The sequence below is a fragment of the Panicum virgatum genome, chromosome 6N (assembly GCF_016808335.1).
Source record: "Panicum virgatum strain AP13 chromosome 6N, P.virgatum_v5, whole genome shotgun sequence".
NCBI classification, from domain to species: domain Eukaryota; kingdom Viridiplantae; phylum Streptophyta; class Magnoliopsida; order Poales; family Poaceae; genus Panicum; species Panicum virgatum.
This window is the reverse complement of record NC_053150.1, coordinates 53,373,270-53,381,951: the sequence shown is the minus strand read 5'-3', so window position 1 is coordinate 53,381,951 and position 8,682 is coordinate 53,373,270.

Sequence of the window (8,682 nt, the reverse complement as noted above, 5' to 3'; positions counted from 1 at the left end):
GTCCGTTAGATCAAACACGACCGGCCCAGATCGGGCGTGGACCGCGGTCAGCGGTCGTCCCCGTCAGGCGGACGCGGGAGCGCGGCGCGGCGTCGCTCGGGCTCATCGGCGAGTGCCCGCCGGCCGTCGAGGACCCCGGAAACCTCGCCGGAGCTCTCGCACACCGTTCTGGGCGAAACCGTGTGCTGGCCTGGGGAGAGACGCCCCGGGGCCGCGGGCCAGCAAGCTTCGAGATGTGCGTGCCGCCATCGTCGCTGTCGCCGCCGCCACTGCCATTGAGTTCTCCTTTGTGTCAGCTTTGATTTGCCTGCCTGACACTTTATGAAGAACCGCACAACTGCTACGGATTGGAGAAGAGTGCACAGATGCCACCTCCTAAGCTCCGTCCGGCAGGCGATTCTATCCTGCGGCCGTGGCCGTGGCCGGTGCCACGCTAGTTGCTGTCGTCGCCGGATCGGAGAAGGGGGGTCCTGGACGAAGGGGTGGGAGGGACGGGGATGAACCATCATCAACTCCCGGGCGTGGCGCAGGGCTCCGGCGAGCAGTGGCGCCGGCGGCCTCCTCCACGCTACGAACAGGGTGGACGGGGCCGCGACCGGGGGTGGACGGTATTTGAGATACCGTCCACCCCTGGCGTCCCTGAGAGCCGTCGGATCAAAGACGTGTGGCCTAGATCACGCGTTGACTGCAGTCGACGACTCGGTCGTCCTCATTAGCGCTGCGGCGAGCGACGCGGACGCCCCGAGTCCCGGGATGCGGCAGCGCTCCGGCGCCGGCGATGAGGCCAGAGCGTGACGCAGTAGCACCTGAGTTCGCCGGGCCCGTCCACGGAGGCGGCAGCGCGGCGAAGACGGCCGTCCAGCTGCGGGGAACAGCCGTGCGGACTCCGTGCCCGCGACGGCGGCGACGAGGTAGAGCTCGCGTCCCCGGAGGTGAGTCGTCGGAGTAGGAGTAGGAGCTCAAGTGCTCAACTAGGAGATGCGTGCACCAGAGCATCGCAGTTGCAGGATCAGCTTCTCAAAAAGAAAGCATTTCGATCTGCCCCGTGAATTGAATCCAGATGGGTTACTAATTCTACAACTACAAGGTATAGTACTTAAGCGAAACTGAACCGTGTTAACTTTTTCGAACTGAGATCGGTGCTGCACTGAACTGAAGCTGCCTGCCACCGCTAAATACCTGAACAAACAATGGTATAACAGCTTTAGCACGCATGGTATAACAGCGCTAAATACCTGAACAAACAATGTGCTAATGCTATCATCAGGGGTCCAAGACGATGCTTCCTCGGTTCAGACTTCAGACAAAGACAACCGTAGCAGCAGTAGCAGCAGTCGTGATTCGAGAGAAGGGACTCTTTAACATGACAGTGGAGGAAGCTGCAGCTGGTTTCTGATAAGTGAATAGTGATAAGCTGCATGCCGAGCTCGAGTGCTCAACTTATGCCATGAGCAGTCAGTCGGGCTTCGCCACAGCAAACCGCGCAGGTAAAGGAACAGATCAACAAGCCATGGAAAGAGAAGAGAGTGGTCCGACGGCGAAGTGACCAGGACCGCCATGGCCTCTGTGGTCCGAGCTCTGAGCCTCTGATCTGACACTGAGTAACTGACAAGGACTGAGTCGATTGGTTCGGCCAGTACGGCGCGGCGGCGGGGAAATCTCGCGGATTGCACTCGCGATCGAGCATGCGAGCAAGCGCGGTCTCGCTCGCGCCATGGTCGGCCGCCTTCCCCGCCCAAGAGAGCAAGTCGGTGCCTGAAGAGGAAGACGCCTGTTGCGACGCGCCTAATCTTGGCCGCCCAACCCCAATCAGACGGACGAGAGGAGCCTGGGTGGACGGTATTTGAAATAACGTCCACCCTTGGGGTCCTCCGTCCTGCCATTCCGCGGCGCGCCGGGGCGGCGCCGAGCTCTGGCCGCCGTCCCTAGCTTGTAGCCACGCCGAGACTCGCCGTCTCCATGGTCGGAAGGAGGCGATCGAAGGGGCAACTGCGGTGGGGTGCTGGGCGCGAGACAGCAGGACCGCTGGCATGGCATGGCATGGCGGCGCCGTAAGCAGCTGGACAGACGCCATGGGAAGAGGTGGGCAGGCAGACCGCCATGGAATCCGGCCGGCTGCTGCTCCTGCTGCCGTGGTGCGCCGCGGAGGATCACACCAACCGTGGTCCGAGCTCTGACTGGCCATGGTACGCCCGCGCGCCTGTGATTGATTCGGCCATAGTACGCCCTGGCAGTTCCTGGGAACGGAAAAGAACGAGAGGGAGAAAACGTGAGGGAGAAGGTGGGCGGACGACCATGGCCTCTGTGGTTCGAGCTCTGATCCTCTGATCCGACCGACCGACCCTGACAAGGACCATTCGATTGGTTCGGCCAGTACGGCGCGGTGGAAGGGACTGAATGTGCTGCAGTGCGGCGCTCATCCCGCGGCGCGCTGATTCCACTCGCGATCGAGCAGCTTCTGCGCGGCGCCTGTCGCATCAATTCGCCGGCCGGAGGCACGAACACGTCTTGTCACGCTCGCGCCATGGTCGGCCGCCGTGTTCCCGCCCAAGAGAGCAAGTTGGTGCCTGAGGAGGAAGACGAATGTTGGGACGTGCCTAATCTTGACTGCCGATTCCCGATCGGACGGATTAGAGGAGCCCAGTGGGTGGACGGTATTTCAAATACCGTCCACCCTTGGGTCCTAGCCGCGGTGCGCCGGAGCGCCGCCCAACTCTGGCTGTTCCTAGCTTCCAGCCCCTTCCTCAGAGCCTCTCCGTCTTGCATCTACCACCGCCACATTCGTACATGCTCCGTGCGCGGTGGGAAGGCCGGCGGCGTACGGGCTCCGACACCCATGCCGGCCACGACAGCAAGTCGGCGTTCCGGAGTGACCAGGGAGGAACGCATGACATTAGAGAGCCCACGATGAAGAGGAGCTCAAAATCAATCCATTTGAGGGTGCGGAGGGCATGGAAGGAGGCTAGAGGTGCGTCGGCGGCGATGAGGTCCAAGGGCGGCACTAATGGTCATGGGCCGCCTGACTGGACAGCCACCATCCTTGAATCGTTGGCCCGGAGGCTCTCGTCGCCGTGCTCGCTTGTCGCGCCATGAACTCCCACGCCGCCGCGCAGCGAAATAACGTCCAGGGGTGGACAGTCCACCCTTAGGTCTCTTGAAACCGTCGGATCAAACACGAGCGTCCCCGATGGGTCGTGGACTGCGTCAACGACTTGGTCGTCCTCCTCAGGCAGGCTCGGGCCTCGGGACAGCGGGAGCGCGACGCGGCGTTGCTCGGGCTCGTCGGCGAGGGCCCGCCGGCCGTCGAGGATCCCAGTAACCTCGCCGGTTCATTGTTCAAGACTAGAGAATTAGTTCTCTAGTGGTCCGCTGGTCTGGGGAAACGCGCCCTGGCGGCCGGCAAGCTTCGAGAGCTCCATGCCGCCCGCCATGTCGCCGTCTTCGGGCGGCCGCCGCCGCAAGTCCTGCGACGGACAGGATCCTGGTGACGACGCCTCATCCCAGGGTGCGATCCAGGGGGCCGACCGCGGTGGGGTACTGGGCGCGCGACAGCAGGACTGCTGGGCGCTGGCATGGCATGGCGGCGTGGAAAGAGGTGGGCAGATCGCCATGGAATCCGGCTGGCTGCTGCTCCTGCTGCCGCGGCGCGTCGCCGAAAATGGAGCGCCACAGGCCGGCGAGCCAAGGAGGAGTTGCATCAGAAACTCCAGTCAAGGAGCAAGCTAAGTTCTGTGCCCGAGTGATGTCTTGCTTGTCGCGCCGCCGATTCCAACTCGCCATCGAGCAGCGCGCATCCAGTGCTCGCCGGGGGCACGAGTGCGTGCGGCTGCATCGGAACAGGCGTGGTCTCGCTCGCGCCATGGTCGGCAGCCTTTCGCCGCCCAACAGAGCAAATAGCTGCCTGAAGAGGAAGACGCCTGTAGCAACGCACCTAAGTTACATCATGATTGGTTACAATAATGCTACAGTAACCACGCCTAATCATCCACTAATCGTGCGATCCACTAATCGTGCGGTCAAAGGTCTCATTAGATACAGTAACTGCTACAGTACCATAATTGTGGAGGTGATTTCGTAATTAAACTTTATTTAATACCCCTAATTAGTGGTCAAAGCACCAAAAAGTTTTCATGAAAATTTTTTCAGGGCCATCCAAACACGGCCAAACAAGGACACACATTGGCCGAAGCAAAACATGATGGAGCAGCCATTAGCCCTGCGCAGATGAAATCACCCAGCCATTTTTCCATTGCGAGGAAAACACAGATTGTTTGTTCCGGAATGATCCAACAGTCATGTCCACAGCACTCTTGTCAGCAGCATACCACGAACAAGAGACCTGACAGTGACCGACCGACTAATTAGATGAGATGAGATGCAGCACCAGAGGAAGTTGGTGGCCGTCGAGTTGACCACCTCCCGTGGCCCGGAGGCTCTCGTCGCCGTGCTCGCCTGTCGGGACGGAGCGCGACGGCAACGCCAAGAACTCCCAGCGCCGCCGCACCGCCGAAAATTGCGCCGCCAAGCGCCTGCCCGCGGCCGCCTCCGTCCTGGGCTCCGTCTGGCACAGCGACCCAGCGCGCCGCTGCTGACCGCCGGCATGATCGAGCTCCGCTCCTTGCTCCGGGCCCGCTGCCCGTGGCCATGGCCTGTGCGGTCCGAGCCGGTGTCGCAACGTGGTCACGGGAGGGACTGGGGGACCTAGACCGAAGGGGCGGTGATCCTGGGGCGCCGCGAAGCTCCGGCGTGCAGCGGAGGCGGACGTTCCGGGGCGGACGGCGAGCGGAACAACGTCCAGGGGTGGACGGTGTTTGAAATACCGTCCACCCATGGCCCCTGGGGTCCGTGCGAGCCGTCAGATCAAGCGCGAGCGTTCCAGATCGGGCGTTGACTACGGTCAGTGGCTGGGTCGTCCTCGTCAGGCCAGGCGGGCGCGGGAGCGCGGCGCACCGTCGCTCGGGCTCGTCCGCGAGTGCCCACCGGCCGTCGAGGACACTGGAAACCTCGCCGGTTCATCGCTCAAGACTAGCGAACGATAGCTGAATATTCATTGGAACAAGTGTTATGTTTGAGCCTATACTTAATAGTTCGGTTAGTGCTGCCAGGAAAAAAAAATACTGAACCCCAACAATAGCTGTAGTTGTGCTATAGCTATTTTTCTTCATTGGAATGGACATTGTAGTTCAGGGATTGTAGTTTTGTGACAGTGGCATGGTGTTCTTCGGTTATCTGAAATTTGCTTCTATCTTCAGATTTCTGAATATTCAGATAATATTAGTCATCTTCTTTTGTAGATTGAATGTGTTTAAGAGGGTTTACTATCATGCTTTTTTTTCAGAAATTACAAGTTCAGTTATCAACAGATTTCTTTTTATCATATTTTGCTCAAACTCAAAAGGAAAAGGAAACACAATCTTCAGAGGTTACTATCATGTTTTTTTTCCCACGAAAAAGGCCACTAACAAGTTCTGAGTAAAGTCTGAATTTTCGTTTTGCTTTGTAGTTTTCATACAGGTAATTTTCTGTGTAAGGGCAGAAGAAGTACAGCATCTGTATGTATTGTAAGTGCAGCCACTCAGTTTTCTTGTTCTGAACTGAACTTGCGAAGACTCTGCCAGGCTGTAAGTACCTTGTCTGAAAGTCTGCTTTCTGCAATATGCAGGAGGTATTCGGCAGCCACTCAGTTCAGGCCGCCTGAATGGACAGTGAATCGTTGGCACAGGCATGACGCTCTTCTTGCATTGTCGTCCTGCTCTGCTCTTCCCAACAGGATCGTCAGCTCATAAACAAGGCATTTCACAACTTGAAGACATTTCACAACCAGGATCTCTTCTACTCGAACTGTTGGAACATTGTTTTCTAGAGAGAAGGAAGAACCCAACCAAAAGTGTTAAATCAGACGGTGTTGTAGGCTCTGAATAAACTGCACCTGCCCCCCTTGGCAACAGGATGCGGACTTTCAGAGGTGGTGGCAGAAGGCGTCGGCGCGTTGCGCAGGGTGTCGAAGTCGTCGAGGAAGCGCTAACTCCCAGTGCCGCCGAGCGTGGCCGTGCAATGTGCCGAGCGCCTGACGCGGCCGGCTCTGTCATGGGCTCCGTCTAGCGTGGCAACCCAGCGCGCTGCTGCTGAACGCCGGCAGGCATGAACTCTGTTCCTGCCCGTGGCATTGGCCGGTGCGATCCGAGCCGGTGTCGTCTCGCGGTCACGGGAGGGGGGGTGACCTGGACGGAAGGGGCGGTGATCCTGGGGCGCCGCGGAGCTCCAGCGTGCAGCGGAGACGGACGTTCCGGGGCGGACGGCGAGCGAAGCAACGCCCAGGGTCCACCCGGGGTCCCTAGGAACCGTCGGATCAAGAACGAGCGTTCCAGATCGGGCGTGGACTGCGTCAACGACTCGGTCGTCCTCGTCAGGCAGGCGCGGGACGGCGGGAGCGCGTTGCGGCGTTGCTCGGGGCTCGGGCTCGTCGGCGAGGGCCCGCCAGCCGTCGAGGTCTCTAGGACCCCGAAAACCTCGCCGGTTCATCGTTCAAGACTAGAATTAGTTCTCGCGATCCGAGCGTCTGCTGGTCTGAGGAAACGCGCCCCGGCGCCCGGCAAGCTTCAAGAGGTGCGTGCCGCCCGCCATGTCGCCGTCTTCGCCGCCGCCGCCACTCTAGCTCGCGCGCCTGGTGTGGCGTGATTGCCGGAGGCGATCCAAGGGGCCGACCGACCGCGGTGGGGTGCTGGGCGCGCGACAGCAGGGCCGCTGGCATGGCATGGCGGCGTCGTAAGCAGCTGGACAGACGCCATGGAAAGAGTTGGGCAGACCGCCATGGAATCCGGCTGGCTGCTGCTCCTGCTGCCGTGGCGCGTCGCCGAAAATGGTGCGTCACCGGCCGAGGGCTCTGCTTGGCTCGGCGAGCTTTAGAGCTCCTGTTCCTTGCCTAGAGAGTAGCTCACCACTACTGCAGGAGACAGAACAAGTAAGGTGTGTCTCTCTTTCCATGACAGATTGACAGGGCCGGGCGGCCGACGACGACAGCTCCCACTGCCTGTTGATCCAGCATGAAGCTTCTCATTCTGAAGCCCTCGGATCTGCACCGTGAATTGCAACCAGATGGGTTGCTAGTGCTTAAGCGAAACCGAACCGTGTTACATTTTTCGAACTGAGAATCGGTTTTGTGCTGATGTATCCAAAAGGTGTGGTTGCTGTCCCGCTGCATTCTACTATCATGCTTTTCTTCAGGTAAAAAGGCCACTAACATGTTATGAGTAAAGTCTGAATTTTCGTTTTGCTTTGTAGTTTTCATACAGATAATTTTGCCTTTTAAATATGCATTACATAGCTATTATAACTCTTCCTTTGCAGTTCCATTTGCAGGCATAGAGGACAAGTTGATCTGCAAGGAGAATAATCTTTCTCCGTGATAAGAACCAGATTTTCTCCTCCAATGAGGCCAGTTGTCTGCAATTACCAGTATAACACGTTTGGGATCAAACATCGATATGGATATGAGATAAAATTTTTCATATTAATTATGGGAAAATTCGTTGAAAGTAGAGTTCTTTATGCATATGTGTACAGCCCTAATCTATATATATTCCCCTTAAAAGTATTGCCATAGATTGAGTTTCTTGTTCTGACATTATAGATAGAAGAATGAAGGATCTTTCCCTTTTTCTGTTGTAGGATTTCAAAATTGAGGCTTGCTTAGTAGTACAAATTGATGATGCTATTTATGAATCTGTTATGATGTTTTGTCATCTTGCTGAAAAGTCAAAGTAAGACTGGGTTGATGTTTTATGTAATTGTAAATGTTAATTAGTATAAACAGTAGCCATTTTATTATGTACTTGCAAACTTTTTTTGATTAATTGTAGGGAATAATTAGCATACAACATGAGTTTGCAGCACCGCCCAAGACAAATGAGATCAATTTTTTGTAAGTTTTTTTTATTTGCCCAAGACATAGACAATATCTGATTTGTCCACATTGCATGAGAAGTGCTTAGATTGTGGAAGCAAAATTCAATAGTTATGCGGCTATCAATGAAATCAAATCTATAACTTCTCTTCTCTATATACTCCAGTTCCCTATCATCTGACTCCATGCCCCCAAAATTTTGAGCACCCAAAGAACATATATTACTAGCCAATGCAAGTACGTAATGGGTCATGAGTGTAGGGCATCTTGACGCTTTTGTTGAAATGCTATATTCTTCTCGGATTTTTTTTACAATGCTTGAGACATCGGGAGTCGTTTCATGTGTCTATAATTTATGGGCCTAATACGAGGAAAGGCATTGAGAGGCGTCAATGCGGCATCGGAAGGAGTTAGATGTGTCTACGGTCGGTAGGCCCATATGTGCCGTAACAACTCTCAACGCCTCCAAAGTTAGGAGGATTAGGAATTCATGGCAATTTTTTTGTAGTTATTTTTTAACCAAGGGTAAAAGGGTAAATTCATAATTATACTATAGTGAGATGAATATTTTTTTAAAGAAAAATATTACCATTCTTATTAGGGTTCATTCTTAATCGGCGATTCGATCTGCACCGCCCATCGCCGCCCGACCAGCGATTCGATTTGGCACCCGTCGCCGCCCAACCTGCTTCGCCCGACCCCGGCTGACCTGCCTCGGCCGCCGCCGCCGGACCTACCCCTCCACCTGGACCTCCGTTGCCCCTTCCCCGGCGCACCGC